At 34.9% G+C, this 18175-nt stretch overlaps 1 pseudogene; it reads left to right on the top strand.

Moving 5' to 3' along the window:
* Positions 1-1359: 1359 nt before the first annotated feature.
* LOC126766556 (uncharacterized) lies at positions 1360-13638 on the top strand (annotated as a pseudogene).
* The last annotated feature ends 4537 nt before the right edge of the window (positions 13639-18175 follow it).

The following is an 18175-nucleotide window of genomic DNA, read 5'->3' as shown; positions in this document are numbered from 1 at the left end:
GTGCCTATGGAGGTAGATGAAACTTTGCGCTCGCGCCGCATTAACTATATGAACCGGCCACAAAATAATCAATTATTCGGCAAAAGGCCACCACAGACCACTTCTGAAAGAAATCTCAAGCCACAAAAGGCACAACGCAATTTTCATATAAGTAATACTCCAAGCGCTACCTCGAACACTAACTCAGAAGATAATCTGAATGATTATTTGGGTGTGGCGGACGACAATATACAGGATGAAGGACAATATTACGAATATAGCGATATTCATTTTTTAGGTTAAAAAGCTCTTCGTTGCCTTACTTTGAATGCCGCACGAAGAGCGGCGAAGTATTCAAATTTTTAATTGACACTGGCTCCAGCCAGAATTATATTCAACCCAATTTAGCAAAAAAAGTACTAGAAAACAAAGATATATTTTTAGCGAAAACTATTGCTGGTGATATAGAAATAAAACACCACACATTTTTACAGCTTTTTAATCAAACAGAAACTTTAAAATTCTTTAAATCCCTTTAAGAACTTTTCATGGCATTTTGGGCTATGATAGCTTTCGGCAGCTAGATGCTGTAATTAACATTAGAGAGGGAACCTTGACAATTAAAAATAATTTAAAAATATTAATTAAAGAATTAAAAACAGATGCAGTAAATGCTATCAAAATACACGATGACAACATTACTCCCCATCAAAAAATAGCTCTACAGAAATTGGTTACAGAGCATCCTAACTTATTTTCAGAACCGGATGAACGGTTAACTTATACTACCAAAGTAGTGGGAGAGATCAGAACGTCATCCGATTCTCCAATATATAGTAAGTTTTATCCATATCCAGCATCGCTTAGAGGCGAAGTAGAGAAACAGGTGGAAAAACTGGTGGCATTATAAGACCATCCAGATCCCCCCATAATTCCCCTGTGTGGATCGTGGCAAAAAAATCCGATTCCAGTGGAAATAAACAGTATAGGTTAGTGATCGATTATAGAAAATTAAATAGTTTAACTATAGCGGATAAATATCCGATACCCGAAATAGAGGGTATGTTATCGCATTTAGGCGACAATTCGTTTTTTACCACGCTAGACCTCAAAAGTGGGTTCCATCAGATCCCACTAAAGCCGTCAGACATAGAAAAAACGGCATTTTCGGTGAATAATGGGAAGTTCGAGTTTACTCGGCTACCATTTGGGCTGAAAAATGCGCCCGCCATTTTCCAGCGTACACTTGACGATATCCTCCATGAACATATAGGCAGGATTTGCTATGTGTATATAGATGATATCATAATATTCGGAAAATCTGAAGAAGAACACTTACAGAATCTTCGAAAAGTTTTCGAAACTTTAGAGGAAGCAAATATGAAGATTCAACTGGACAAATGTCACTTTTTTCAAAAGGATGTAGAATTTTTAGGATTTATAGTATCACAAGAGGGCATTAGAACTAACCCAAAAAAGGTAGAAGCAATTACTAATTTTCCCGAACCCAAAAATATTAAAGAATTGCGTTCATTTTTAGGCCTATCCGGCTATTATCGTAGATTTATTCGCGATTACGCGAAATTAGCAAAGCCATTAACAATCTTACTAAGAGGCGAAGAAGGCCGAATTTCAAAAAACAAGTCCGCAAAAGTACCGATTGAATTCAATGAACAAGCTAAAGAAGCATTTCAGAAAATTAAAAATACATTGGTTTCGGATGAGGTAATTTTATCTTTTCCAAATTACAATAACGATTTTGAGCTCACAACTGATGCCTCAAATTTTGCACTTGGTGCCGTTCTTTCCCAAAGTGGAAAACCTATTTCTTTTATTTCGCGAACTCTAAGTAAGGCGGAGGAACATTACGCCGCAAACGAGAAGGAAATGCTAGCCATTGTCTGGGCATTATCCACTCTACGGAATTTTTTGTACGGGCACGCTAAGGTCAAAATCTTTACAGACCATCAGCCCCTAACTTTTGCTTTAAGCAACAAAAATACAAATAGTAAAATGAAACGATGGAAGGCAGAACTAGAAGAGTATAATCACGAAATATTTCATAAAACTGGTCGAACTAACGTTGTGGCTGATGCACTATCAAGAATTACAGCACAGCAACAAATAAATTCAATGTCGGTTATGACGCATAGCGATGACAGTTCAGGTCAAAACTTGATTCAATTCGTGGATGTACCTATCAACGTCTTCAAAAATCAGATATTTTTCAATTGGTCTACAGAATCAAGCTATAAATTTCAAATTGTTTTTCCAACTATTCACCGTCACACTATAACAGAAATAGAATTTTCCGAGGAGACAATCAACCAACCGAACCAATAATGGGAATAATAAAAAATTTTTTAAACCACTTCAATAAATATCGTATTAGGTTTGGAAGAAAAAGGTAAAGATGTATTAGAAGAACAAAGGCAGGAAGAAATTATCATAGAAACACACAGAAGAGCTCATCGTAATGAAGAGAATAAATCTCAATACTAAAGAAATATTTTCTCCAATAATGGGAATAATACAAGAAGACACTTTTTTCAAAAAGGTACTTCAATAAATATCGTATTAGGTTTCACTGCTGTCGATAAATTCTCAAAATATGCGCAGGTAAAACCAATAAAATCAGAATCTACTCAAGACGTAAAAGAACCTCTAAGGGAACTTCCCTTTCAGTTTGGAGTACCCAAAACCGTAATTTTTGATAACGAAAGGGCATTAAATTCAGCTACTATTACTTTTATGTTGGTGCGGAGCTACCTAAGTAACAGGAAACTGCTGTACGAAACAAAAGAGGGATCACGACAAAAAGCAGTGACGTCAGAGGCAGCACAAGGATCCTTTCTAGGCCCAGACCTGTGGAACATCAGTTATGACGAAATATTAAAACTAGAAATGCCAGATGAATCGTATCAATCGTAATAGTAGAAGAGCGAAAGAAATCCAGGTCATGAATACACACACAGCCTCCAGCTCGCTAAGAAAACTATTTGCTTAACAAACAAGCACATACCTCTGGAGATAAAATGAATATATTCTAAAAAAAAGGCAGCAAATAAAATACCCCAGACTCAAAGCACGCCAGCAGGTAAATTGTAATTAACAAAAAATGTACGATACAACGTCATAATTGCAGACGCAAGACTTAAAAAGGAAAAACTCAAAAGAGACACCTATCATCAGCTAACAGAACAGTATCAGGCGACGCAATATTAGTTATAAGCGGCAATGCTCCAATCGACCTACTGGCTTATGAAAGGAAAAAGCTGTGGAAGCTAAAGAAATCACCCGGCAATAACATGGGCGTAATTCAACAAATAAGGAAAGATACGATAACAGCATGGCAACAAAGATGGGAGAATGAAAGTCGCGGCAGATGGACGGCCAGGCTGATAAAAGACCTAGATTTATGGACAAGTCGTAAATTCGGAAAAGTAGACTGTTATCCGGCCACGGATACTTCAAAGAGACCTCTACAGAATGGGAAAAGTCGAAGAGCCGTCATGCCTATACAACGACGCGACAGAGGAGGACGCTGAACACACATTCTTTGAATGTGAGTGCTGGCAAGGAGAACGCACGGTAGTAGAAGACCTGGTCGGGCCAATAAACGCCGACAATGTAATCAGCGTCATGTTGGAGAGCAAACAAACTGGGGGATTATCCAGAAATACGCAGCAACCGTGCTACGCATCAAAAAGCGGGACCTGGAAATAGGTGCGTAATTAAATCTCTCAATGAGAAAAACGCCACCCTGAAGTAATGCAAACGCGGTCCCAGGGTGGGCGACGGGGGGGTTTTTAGTGACCTGCAAGTGGCACATACCGCTGCTGTGACGATAGCACCGATGATGCGGAAGGCATTTTCCACCCCCTCGCCCGCAAAAAAAAAAAAATGTTGGAAGACATATTAAACATTAAAATTTTCAAATCCCCGCCATATAACAGTGCAGTGAATGGCCAAATCGAGAGATTCCATTCAACACTTTCCGCGATTAAAAGCCGAAAATCGAGATCAATCATTTGCACAACTTTTAGACAGAGCTGTCTATGAATATAATTACTCAATTCACAGCACAATTAATAATAGACCAATAGAATTTTTTTTCGGTCGTACGGTAAGCACAGACCCTGAACAATTCGAAAAAGCTAGATTAGATAATATTCAAAGAATAAAAGATAAACAACAGCAAGATCTTAAAAATCACAATGGCAAATTACAACCAATTTTTGATTATAATCCAGGAGAAACGATTTACGACGGTACTGACCGAGTCAAATAGGGTAGTTCATAAGAGTAATATTAAAAGCTAAGTAATAAAATTAAATAAAACAGACGCATTTTCTAAATTTTTTCTTTTTGCAGACTAACGCTTACAGCGACAACAATGGTTCTGACCGACTTCCAAATTACAGACTTCTCAACAGCTCATATAATTAAAATAAGCAAAGGACTGACCAAAATACAAGACGGAACGTTTAAAATAATGCACCTTATCAACGTTGAACTGTACGAACAATTTTTGTCAGAGGTAAGGCAATTCACGGACAAAAACATACAGACAAACAGTATATTTTACTCAACTTTAAAACAAGAAATAGAACAGACCAAAGAAGCAATTAAATCTATTAAACCATCAGGTAGAAAAATTAGAAGATCAATTAACATCCTGGGTATAGCATGGAAATATTTAGCTAGAACCCCAGATCACGACGATTTTTCTGCATTAGAATACGACACAAAACAATTAAACGACAATAACAATAAACAATTTCTAGTAAATCAATCACTAACAGAACGTATGAATAACCTCACAGTAATTACGGACAAACTAACAAACGCAATAACAAAAGATAGCTACTTCAACGACGAACTAATAATAAGTATTCAAAATAGATTACGTTTAGTTAAAGAAGAAATTATAAACGTTAGATATGCCATCCAAAAATTAAAAATAGTAAATAGCATTTTATTGAACAAGAAAGAATTAGAATTGACTCTAAAAACACTAGAAGAGGAAAGGATGCCTTTTTCATCAACTGAAGAAGCCTTAAGTTTTGCAGAAACAAGCGTCCTTTATAATTCAACAATGTTAGCGCATATCGTAAAAATACCAATTACGGAAAAAGAAACTTATGAAAATATTTTAATTAAACCTGTTAAGAGAAATAATACGATTATAAAAATTGCTTTCAATAACATTATTATGAAAGAAAATCTTGGAATAAATAGCGAGTGTAAGACAATAAATTCTATATCTATTTGTAATAAAGACCAAATTATTAGCCTAGTTAATGAAACCTGCATAACAAAACTTCGAAATAGTAAACAAAATCCAACTTGTCAATGTAGCAACGCAAATCATGTTAAACCAATAGAAATACTTCAACCTGGACTAATTCTACTAAACAACTTTAATGGTACCGTAAATAATAGCCTGGAAGAAATGTCTGTTGCAGGCACATTCATCGTAAAATTCAGCAATCTTACCATAAAAATAAGTAACGATTCTTTCTACAATGGCGAAACGCTTTTAACCGGGGCGTTACCAGTCAGAACACAATTTGCTCCAGCGGAAAAGGAAAGAATAAATCTTTTGTCATTGGAATCAATCCACGAGTTATTCATAGACAACATAAAACGTTTGGATTGCCTTCAGAATAATACGAATACCACTCAAACTTCTGTGGCAATCATGGCCATTCTCACACTAGCAGCTTTTTCAATAATATTCTTCTGCCATAGGAGAAAGAAGATAATCCTGCAAACAAGCTTTACATCAGAAACATCGTACAAGGGTAAGGACCCAGCAGTACCAGAAATAGTACCAAAAACAGCAAACCCCATAACATACTTCAATTTTGGTAACTTACCATATTTTTAATCAATTGAGGACAATTGATTTTAAGAAGGGAGGAGTTAGCAACAATAAAATTTAAAGCAACCAAAAGACACGCGCATCCGTTCTACTCGCAAAAGTGCTGAAGATGCGTCAAGCGCAGTGTGGCGTGATTCTCTGGAAATCCAGCAGAACGTGGGAACAGATGTCAGCAGAACTGCAGGCGCATTAAGTTACCATAAGAATTATAAAACTTGTTAAGTTTAGAGTTAAGCGAGTGGTTGAACAATAAAGGTCGTAAGACCAGAAAAATAAGATAATTTTTACTTTTGACAAGTAAACCCATAACTTACATACATATGTACGTATGTATGTCCTTATATTTTGTGCAATTGAGAGCTCGTTAAAGAGATCAATTCGCTTTGTGCCGTAGTCAGTGGTCGGTATTTCTTAGCACAATTGTGCAAACCATAGATAACTTGATGAGAGACTCTTTGGTTCGAGAGAGAGCTGTCAAAACCCGCATTTTTTATAACATTTGCCAATGATGCCACTGCTGAAAAATAGCAGTGGGCATTTTATAAAGAACTTTTGGATATTTTGCAGTTTCCACACTACCACTGAGGTATGCAAATAGCGCGTTACCGATATTATTTTTGGGTGCTCGGTTCCCCAGTAGGCCTATATCACCCATATATACAAATAAATACAAATATATACATAAATAATATATAAATAAATACAAATATATACATACATAAACCAAAATTGTACTTAAAGTAGCAATTCAAAAAAACAAAATTAAAGAAATAATTGAGTAACAATTTAAAATGAATACAAAAAAATAAATAAAGCCATATCATAATTCACATGAAAACAATAATTCATAGCAACAAATAAAAATATAAATATTTCAAAAAGAAACATAATTAAAAAATAAGCAAAAGACTTATTTTCATCACATATTATCACAAGTAACAATATAAATAATGGTTATTTAATTCAAAAGAATTGCACAGTAATTCTCTGTGTCTAAATATAAATTAAAAATACTCAATTTAAAAAAAGAAGTACAACAATTTTTAAAAAGCAATCTGCACCCAGTCTCCAATACAAAATTTGATACAGAATTAAGAATATATTAATATTAAGAGGCAGAAAAAAGAAACAAGGGTTTAAAAAAATTCCGAGAAAATTAAAAATAAAATGATACAGTTTTGCCAGCCTATCCTACAGATGAGAAACACAAAGAATTTTAGTTCTAAAATTGGGCCTAGTAAGATCTCTATTAAAAAACTTTACGAGGAAGAATATTCTCGTCCTAACAAAAGAGTTAAAACTACATTTGAGTCACAGTTGTTGCAGCAGATAAAGGGTCTGACATGCTTCATTCTATCGAATAAAATTTGGCCTACTCCTATTCTGTGACAGGTGGATTCAAATTCTCTATTAAAAATATCTTCTAACTCCTTAATATAGTCTAAAAATCTCTGGGGTGGTTTAATTAAATTACACCTGTCAATTTGCCTCTGCTGAATGAAATAAAAATCAGGTGAAACCTCTTCTTCTCCTAAATAAGGTAATGGTTGGGTACAAGTGTGTGTCTTAAAAACTTTTAAATAAAGATAACCGCAAAAGTATGCATATGCATTTGCTTTAAGAAAATCTACTTCTACATCCTCTAATTCTGCCTGATGGTCTAACCTTAGCCTATCAAATTCGTGTTCTGGTCGAGGTAAACCCTGAAATTCTTGCCAAGATAAATCTTGGACTAAATTATCATTGCATACACGTTGGAGAATTTGGTTTGATAAATCTGGAGAAAAGTGTTCGTTCTGAGCTATCGGTTCACAGTTTCCATTTATAACTATCTTTGCATATCGCAATCCCCATGACTTCCTAAACAAATTACAGAACATGTAAGGTGTTATTCTTACACTTCTGCCACCCCCTCTTCTAATCTTTCCAAAATAATGCTCTAAACTATCCTGACAAAGCCGTCTCGTCTGTAGGTGAGTGAAGCCTGCGTGTGACAAAAAGCGCCACAAACGTTCCAAACTAGATATGTTTGTTTTCCAACCATTTATATAATTAAAATTATTGGTTATGTCAGACCCTGCTTCATCTTTTATCCTAATTGTTTTCAAGAGGTTGGCAGCCTCACGAAGAAATTGTGTGTGCTCTGGGGTGCCCGAAAAAACTTGTTTACACGGTAAAATTGCATCAAAATTCCGACTGTTGAATATGTCAAATAACTTATTTATGAACAAAATATATTCCGCGGTATTGGAAAAAGTAGGAGATGGGGAAGTCAAACGCCCTGCACTATAAACTGCGAGCATACCGGAAGCGACAGTGTCGCTGAAAACTTGGGTAGCTAGTTTAACACTCATTTTCTGAAAATTGTTGGGAAAAAGGTGCGCATCGGTAAGCTTGGGTGCACACCGGACAGGATTTTGGGAATCTTTATTGTAAAAATGTACAATATCGGACCAGCTAACTAGGCGCGATTTAAAACTAACTCTATTTTTAAAGTTTTCTAAACAATTCCTAACACTCTTTATAAGATGGGGACAATCATTGAAAAAGTATACTTCCTTGCCATTTACCTGAAAATAGGGACGCGCTTCAGAAACTCCTAACACTCGAGCTAAATTGAGAAAATTCGACCCCTGATCACAAACAAAATGGCAAGGTATGAGACCTATATTCTGCAATTGGGTAATGGCCTGAAAAATATATTTTTTGGCAACATCACCTTTACAGGAACCATGGACAATGAAATAAGCTAGAGGATTGGTCCAAGGCTCGCCACCGATACCTTGAACCAAAAGAGTCATTGCACTGGTACCAATTCTACAAGTTCGATTTTCATCGCCATAATCTTCTAATCCTACAATTTTATCATACTTTGGCAAGTATTGCATATGACTCTTCAGAGCCATTTCATCACATAAAATGGACACATATTTTTGTTGAGTTGTAAAGCCCCGGCTTCTCTCTTGAGAGTACTGTTATTACAACCTGGGCCACGGGGCCATTCTGAAACGAACTCATCAAGTGTTCTCTCTTCGGGAAATCTAAGGAGAGACTTTAGGTGTCTATAAACTAAGGGAAACAGAAAGTACACACCTAAAGCTAAGGTTTTGAAATAGCTGTCGTATCTACGACCTTTAGGGTGCCTATTATTATTTTTTAAACTATTTTCTACTATGGCTCTAATCTGTGGGGGAAGCTGGCTACATAAATGCATAGTAGAATTGAACCCCTCTTCTGTGCCTTTTAATTTTTTTTTTTAAATTTGCATATTTCAGCGAAAGGTCTGACAACTGGTACTGCAAGTAACTAATCTTTCTATCTTTTTCTTCTAATCTAGCCTTCAACTTCCTATTCTCCTCAACCAGTTTGTGGTCTTTATTAGTTACAGCTGTCAGACTCAAATTTGTTTGACTCCCCCTGTCTACATAGCTTTCATCTTCAAATGATGTCATTAAACTAATGTCTTGATCCGCATGATCAAAGACACTATCCCTTATTTCTATTTGGGCCTCTTCTGCCACAGATGCGAGCAAATTTAGACCGCTCGTATCGTGACACTGAAGCGCGTTTTCTTCCACCAATTGTGGGTAAAAATCGTCTGCTCCCATTTCTATCGGAGAATTGGGAGCCAAAATTTGGTTACCTTGAAGACTGGGTGCAGGTACATTTGGTAAATTAATATTCGGTACTGCAAAGGACATCAACTTTTTTTCCATCCTTATTTCTCTGGAGAAATGGCGCTCACAGGCGTACATAAATTTAGGCCTATTTTGCCCCACACCAAAAAGATTCAGCCAAGTTTTAAATCTAATAAACAAAATAAATAACCCATAACCTTAAAGCCTTAATTAAAATATTTGATTATTTATTGCTACATGTTTCAACCAACAAATGCGATTTACAACAACCAACATTTAAGAGCCTAATACAACTTATATTAAAACTAATAGAAATTAAGTTAAATTGAGTTAAAGACTAAAACCAAAAGATGACTAGTATCTACATCATGCTTTCTTTCAAATAATATTTTATAATATATAGTAAAACTAATTAGAATTAAGTAAAATTAGCTTAAAATCTAAAACAAAGAAATTACTATAATAATTACATCGTGTCTACCATTATTTATTTATACAACTACATATTTAACCACTTATTAACAAATAAATATTAATTACTACAAAACTTACAAATAAGTATCAAATTTCTTACCTGGCTTCATCCTTCTCCTGATTTGGGAAGTTGAAAAAACGTTGCTGTCCTCTGCACCCCATTATACATTTTTTCGATTGCGGCATATTTCCTATAAGACACAAAAATATCTTTTAAAAACATTCACATTACTTCTTCTTAACTCCGTAATGAACTTACCCACTTTTTTTACTGCAAAGCTGCACTAAATTAATAATAATAAATAATAATAATAACGAACTGATTTTGGCAGTTCATTTTACCGCTATTATTCTGGCATCCCGCCTTTTTCACCCTGATTGTGTTTTGTTGCCAGCTTAAAAAACAGATCAGGGTGCCCTGCCAGCTGACAAGCGGAGAGCAAGAAAAGAGAATCTGATCAAGTTATCTATGGTGCAAACTAACTTCACACGTACGCTTACGCTCTATCGTTCAGTCGTTGTCGAGCCAGCCATAGATAACTTGATACGAGACTCTTTGGTTCGAGAGAGAGCTGTCAAAACTCGCATTTTTTATAACATTTGCCAATGATGCCACTGCTGCTTGGGTATTTAATAAATTATACAAAACACTAAATTAAACACTTTGAAAATGCATACATATATAAATGCTAAAATGCAAAATCATTAATTAATTTACATAAACATTTATTTTGCCAAAGTATGTTCGCACAGTTCAATGAAATTTCATTTCACACTAATTTCGTCAAGTAATTATAGCGCTGCTCTTCTGGCATCCCGCCTTTTTCACTAACTGCTGGTTGACGGCACCCTGATTGTGTTTTGTTGCCAACTCAGAAAACAGATCAGGGTGCCCTGCCAGCTGACAAGCGAGAGAGCAAGAAAATAGATTCTGATCAAGTTATCTATGGAGCCAGCAACGAATTAACATCACGCAAGACTATAGCGCAAAACCAAATATGCCCTGCAAGAAATATTTTATGATTCTAAATGCCTTTGGTGCCATGCAATGTCTTTTATGTTCCAAGTCTTTTAAAGATAATAGGGAATATATCCTTAAAAGACATTTTGTTAATTTTCATTATACTATTAATTATTTAGATTAGATGCTTAATTTTAATTCCAATTTCTCACTGGGCTACTTTTTTTTCGTGCTCACCAACACAGTGACAGATCCTCTCATGCAGACCACTGGCCTTAGTATGCACAAATTGTTGGTATGTATTTCTGAGTTATGTTCAGTGTTGCCGTTTTGCTTACTTGTTAGCAAAAGTGCTTACTTTTTTTCTTAATGTTAAGTTGTGCACTTTTCCCCCATTTTGCTTACTTTTTTCTTTAGATCTTTTAAATTGAAGTGTATTATTTATTGATTTTAAGTATTTCAAATAAATTTAAATAAGTGACAGCACTGTTAAGCACTTATACATTTCATAGTCAAGATGCAAGTGGCAGCACTGTTCACTTTTGACGTTTGTATGCTGTGCTATGATTTGAAGAAAGTAGCTATAATCCCGTTATTGATGCAAGTGGCGGCAATGTAAATTTTTTGCTTTTGTATACTGTGCAGCTGTAATTAATAAAGTAGCATTTATGGATAGGTGAGTAAAAGTGTAATTCATAGTTTTAATTTGTTTATCAATTATGCTTTAATAGGTATTTGATTTAAAAAAAAACAAGCCGTCCGAGCCAACGGAAATAATTGTCCCACTATCTGATAGTGAAAGCAGGTTAGTTCTTTGGAAACATTATTATATTTCAAACACTTATTTTTTTCATACTTGATAGCGACACTCATGAAGCACAAGCAAAAAAAACTAAACGAAAGTTTAGGTCAGCTTGGCTAAGTAAATTTCCTTGGCTGCAAGACAACGATGGGTCCAGCGAAAAGAAAATTGCAAATAACGTGACGTACTTAAACAAGCATTCTAATTTATCCTGCCACTTGCAAAATGTTGAGCGTAAAAAAATCAAGTGAACATCGAATTATGCATGAATGTGGAAAAGCAGCAACTTTCCCAGCAAGGGCGTCAAGCTGAACTGACATTGGTCATGTTTTTGATATGTCATAATTTGCCATTTCTGTTGATGGATTCTTTGCCGTCTCTTATTAAAGAATGCTGCCGGGCTCAAAAATTGCAGCTGCTCTTCAAATGGCAAGAACCAAGTCAGCAAATGTAGCGGAAATTTTAGGTAATATATATGCACATTTTCTTCCTCTTTGCACAAGAAAATATTTATTTATTTATTTAGGTAATAAGGCAAGGGATAAAATTGTGGATCAATTAAAACAAATAAAATTTTCGCTCATTGTTGATGAAACAACCGACGTATCAACGAAGAAATCGTTAGTCATAATTGCGAGATATTTTGACGATTTGACAAAAAGAATAAGCGACAAATTTTTGGGTTTAATCAGCGTAGTAAATGCAGATGCAACAAGTATATATTCAAGTATTAAGGAATTTTTCAACGAACAGGGCGTTCCATTAGAGAACAGCATAGGTCTCGCCACCGATGGCGCAAATGTAATGGCTTCAGAGGTAAATGGATTAGCAGGAAAGTTTAGAAACGATGTTAATTTGTTTTATTTGAAATGTTCTTGCCATTCACTACATTTATGTTCCGCTTACGCGTGTAAAAAACTGCCTGGTCAAATTGAACAACTTTGCCGTAATATTTACAAATTTTTTGCACACAGTCCAAAAAGAATTGAAGAATTTAAAGACTTTCAAGATTAATGTTCGGTGCAGCCACATAAAATATTGGGTATTTCCATGACCAGATGGCTTTCATTGGAAGCAGTCATAAACAGAATAATAGAACAGTGGAATCCATTTCAGTTATATTTTTTAGACTCTGTGTTGGAAGTAAATGGAATCAAAGCCAATGAGATGGCAGTGCAAATGAATGATCCTGCAATCAAAACCTACTTTTTTTTATCATATATCCTCAAAATCATAAATGATCTCAACAGGGAATTTCAATCGGAAAAAGTTCGCTTGCCTTATTTATATTCCCATCTGGACAGGGCTTTCAAATTATTATTAAGCAATTTCATGAAAATTGAATATGTAGGCGGTTTGGAATCATTAGAAAATATTAATTTCCACGAAAATGAAAACTATTTACCAATAGAAGAAATATGCATTGGATCCAAGGCAGAACAACATTTGCAAAAAAATAAACTATCCTTTTCTGATACAGTTAGAATAAAAAATAGGATTTTAAATTTTTTTGGAGCTGTTGCAGCAAATTAAAAAAAGGTTCGATTTTTCGAGAAATGACCTAAAATTATTATCGATTATTACGCCCAGCAGAGTTTTATCTGATCATCAAACACAAATTGAGCCCTTGTTGTATCAATTTTCCAATTTATTTGAATTTGATGAGGACGTAATTGTACAGCAATGGAAAATATTAAAATTTTCCAAACTCGATTTGAAAAGGGATATGGATATTGAAGATTTTTGGGAACAAGTTTCATACCATAAAGATGGAATGGGCGAACATTGTTTTAAGGATTTGACCAATTTGGTACAAAATTTAATAACATTGCCGCACAGCTCAGCAGCTGCTGAACGGCAATTTTCTGAATTAAATCTGATAATTAAAAACTATTAATAACATAATGCTGGCCAAAGAACTGTGCACTAGTCGCAAGCCAAATTATGTTTGGTCTGCTGCAAAAGAAAATCTTTGAAAATATATGAAAGTTTAAAAAATTACACAAAGTTTACAAAAGATAATCAGATTTAAAAAAAAATTTAAAAAATTACAATTTTTTTATTCAGAATTTTCAAAAAGTTGTTGAGTATGCCCATAAAAATTATGTAGAATTAAGTGCAAGTTTCAAGTCGCTGAAAACTACCGTTAAGTTTTAGAATTTTGAGTTTTTTAAGCCAAATTGCATTACCGAAATCTCTGAAAATTCTGAATAAAAAGTTTGTAATTTCTATTGGAGGTTTTTGAAATTTGATTATTTTTGGTAAAGTTTGTGTAATCTTTAAACTTGTATTTATTTTATATCTGTTATGCATCGAACTATGTTTTAAATGAAAATTCTTTAAAATAAATAAATAAATATAATAATTTTGCTATTATTTTGACCGCAACTGTAAACCGAATTTATTACTTTTTGAAAAAGTAACTTTATTTTTAAACATTTTTTTAGTTACCTACTTATTTAAAATGTTAATGAATGGTTATCTTTATTTTGTTACTTATATTTATAAGCATACGTTTTGTTATTATAAATTAAAGTGAACTTGAAAAAATGTTTGCTTACTTTTTTTCAGTTTCCTTACTTTTTTGAATTTGTATGTTTCCAAAAAAAATTTTTCAGTGGCATCACTGGTTATGTTCTTAAGCAATTAAGAGCTCGTTAGAGAGATCAATTCGCTTTTTGTACGTAATCCTGCTTGTTTTTGTTTGCCAAAGAACAAGAGGTATTGCCGGATAAATGCCTATGTGGACTTTGAAAAGATACATATATATGTACATATGTATGTTTAAATATATTTTTTATACGTATGCTTCAATGTATATTTTTCACATTAATAATTGTTGCTATCCGAGCTTTATGTATGTATGTTGTGTTCACAAACTCATGTGTATTTTGTGCAACTGATTTTTTTTTTCTTTTCGTTCCAATAAACGTATTTTGTGGGTTTAGTTTCAGCGTTTAAAAAACTGCGGCAAGTTTCAGTTCATATGATTTTGCTTCTGCTACTGCTTCTGAAAAAATCAGAAGTCGCAGTCGAAGCATAGACAAAAATCAAACAGCTACGAAAATCAGAAATCAGCATAAGTCGCCGTTTTTCGTTTTTCTGCTTTCTGCTTTGCTGTAGCTTTCGATCGTATCGATAAGTTGCCGCAGCAGCTATCGACAATTTTCGACAGTCGTCGGCAGTCACAGTCGCGAAAAGTAATGCATTCGACTTTTTGCTACTTTTGATTTTTGTCGCTGTTGCTTTCGATCAGCAGCGTAAGTCGAAAAAAGCAAGAAGCGTCCGATTCGTGGAAGTCACCAGCAGTCGCCGTCTTGTTCTTTTTGCTCTTTTGCTTTTACTTCCAATTAGAACGCTGCTAGACTCACACGTGTTCAGCTATGGCGCCGAGTGCAGCGTGGAAATATTTTGAAAATAAAGCAGCCGAGGGTTTAGCAATATGCAATATATGTACGCTAGCTTTCTGGACATGGCCATTGATACGTTGCCACTTTTTGAACAAGAGGAACTTTGTAATGAATAATCAAAAAAATGAGCAATGTATGTAATGAAAGCAATGAAAAATTCATTTACTGTTATGTTTTTATATTATTTATTCCAACGAATTTTATATTATTTTTTTTATTTTTGTAAACTTAATAAAAAAAAGTTGAAAATGAACAACGTAATAAAAAAATTCAAGTACACTATAAGTAATTGCCAAACATTTCTTTAAAGTCGCAGCTAATCAAAAACGGTCGCAACGGCCGACTTCCACGAATCTGACGCTTCTTGCTTTTTTCGACTTACGCTGCTGATAGAAAGCAACAGCGACAAAAATCAAAAGTAGCAAAAAGTCGAATGCATTACTTTTCGCGACTGTGACTGCCGACGACTGTCGAAAATTGTCGATAGCTGCTGCGGCAACTTATGGATACGATCGAAAGCTACAGCAAAGCAGAAAGCAGAAAAACGAATAACGGCGACTTATGCTGATTTCTGATTTTCGTAGCTGTTTGATTTTTGCGACAGTCAAAGCATGCGACTTCTGATTTTTTTAGAAGCAGAAGCAAAAGCACTTGCATACTTTCTGATATCGCTCGCAGTTGAAGTAGCGAATAGCAACAATATTGCGACTTCTGCTAATTCGACTGCAGTTTTTTAAACACTGTTTAGTTTACTTTTCTGTTTAGGTCTTTACGGAAAATTACGATTACTTTTTCTTTGCAAATTAATTAAGTTTAATTATTTAGTATGTAGTACCCAGTGTAGGGTATAAAATTGCGATTCTATGCCGTGAGTACAAATATATACTTGTATATGTATATATATATAGATGTATATGTATGTTCGCTCTGAGAAGATCGCAAAAGTGAAGTGGGTAATGTGCAGGTATGTTTCCGTATGCACTTTCTTAATATATTTGGTGTATGCATAAATATATATATATGTGGGATTTCTTTTCCCAAAACACGCACTTTTGTATTTAATCACTTATTTGAACTAAAAGTATAAAAGTCAATTTTGTGGGATTTCCTTTCCCAAAACACGCACTTTCGCATTTAAGCATTTATTTAAAATAAAAGTATAAAAGTCATTTAAACATTTATGGTTTAACTTAAAAGCTAGTTATAAGTTTTAGAGTTTTTCTTAGGTTTCATTTCAGCAAGACACAAGTGCTTTTAATAGTAAACGTTGCTTATTGTTTTTCATTTCAGTTATTCTTAAACAAACGTGTTGTAAATATTCAGAGGCTAAAAGCACAACCGCACGATGCCAAGTTAAAATTCAAGTGTTTTGTTAGCGTCCGTGGGTTGGCTATCTCGGTCAAGTCAGGGTTGTTAATTATCGTACTTAGCACGGTTGCTGTTTATTTGTGCTGACCTGGTTGATCGTACGGTCGAGGTTACTCGTCCCACATTCGGCCGTCCTGATAGTTCATTCGCCCCGAATGAATCGCACCATTTTTTCATGTATTCCGACACTGTGATTGTTTTTTGCGGTCCTTCGTGATCTCCAATTTCTAATAACTCTCTTAATTCTAAATCATCAGTACTGCGCATGTCTAGCCCCGTTAAAATTTTAAACGGAGTGATTTTTTTGTACTTCTAGGGGTGTGTTATTAATAATTTGCTGAATACGTCCTACGAACTTATACCATTGAGATGGGTTTTCTTGTGATAATTTTGCTAGCATAGGAACTACAATCTTATGGATTCGTTCGACCTGTCCATTTCCTCTCGGTACCCCTCTTGCTATAATTAAATGATGAATGCTATTTCCTTTGCAATAATCTGCGAACGTGTCTGACGTGAACGCAGTTCCCCTGTCTGAAATTATTCTCCTTGGTTTACCAAATGTAATCAACAATTTTACCAAACAATCAATAACTGATGCACTATCTGTTGACTTTACCGGGAATAACCAAACAAATTTCGAGAAACTGTCGACAATAACTAATATATGTTTGTATTTTTCGTGGTTAATTCCATCGGTCTTACATGGTCAATGTGAAGAGTTGATAACGGTGTGTTTTCTTTATCTATTGGTGAAAGAAACCCTTCTTTTTTACCCATTTTGCTTTCATTGATAATACACCTCAACACAATTTCTAACCACCCTCCCCACCTTGGAACGCAAAATTTGGAATAAAAATTCTTTTCCAGACAATCTTGAGTTTTTTTGCCATAGTGCCCTTTTCTATGAGCTAACCTAATAATTTCCACCTCCATCCCTGTTGATACTACTAGCAATTCTAATACTGGGTATTTGTATAATAAGTCACATTTCACGAAAAAATCCATATACTCTTCCTTCTCTAGTACTTTGCGGATCGCTTTTACCCACTCGTCACTTAATTGAGCTTCTTTTAACTGGTGTCTTTATGGAGTCCTCTATCAGTAAACAAGAAATTCGACTCAAAGCATCTACGCCTAATTTTTGTTCCGGATCGGTGCTCGATAGTAGACGCAAAGTCTTGAAGAAATAGTCCATCTCGATACCACTTTAGAGGAACTTCACTATTTCCATCGTTTGGGCGAATGCGTTACAATTTGTTATGATTTTAAAATGTATGCCCAATAGATATATTCGCCACTTTTTCAAAGCCTCTATAATAGCTAAAACCTCTAGCTCGTATGAATGATATTTTTCCTCCTGTGGAGTTGTCCGACGACTCATGTATGTGGGAATGGGATATCGGGATAGGTGGCAACTCTACGCAGGCGAACGGAGGAACGACAGAACGTGAAACGAACAGACAGAGGACGAAGTAGAAAAGACGGAAAGGTATAGCATAGTAGAGTAAGATCCACCAAGGCGTGCGCAACAAGAAGTCGTCAAACTATTGCGCCGCATAGCTTTAAGTGGCTAATCAGTGTCTAAGCATCTACATATGTACTTTAAACTATTATAATAAACGTGGTTGTAAATGAATATTCAATGGTACTCAT

The sequence above is a fragment of the Bactrocera neohumeralis genome, unplaced genomic scaffold (assembly GCF_024586455.1).
Source record: "Bactrocera neohumeralis isolate Rockhampton unplaced genomic scaffold, APGP_CSIRO_Bneo_wtdbg2-racon-allhic-juicebox.fasta_v2 ctg1681, whole genome shotgun sequence".
Taxonomy (NCBI): Eukaryota; Metazoa; Arthropoda; class Insecta; order Diptera; family Tephritidae; genus Bactrocera; species Bactrocera neohumeralis.
Note: the sequence above shows the minus strand (reverse complement) of the source record. Positions and strands in the feature narration are given on the sequence as shown.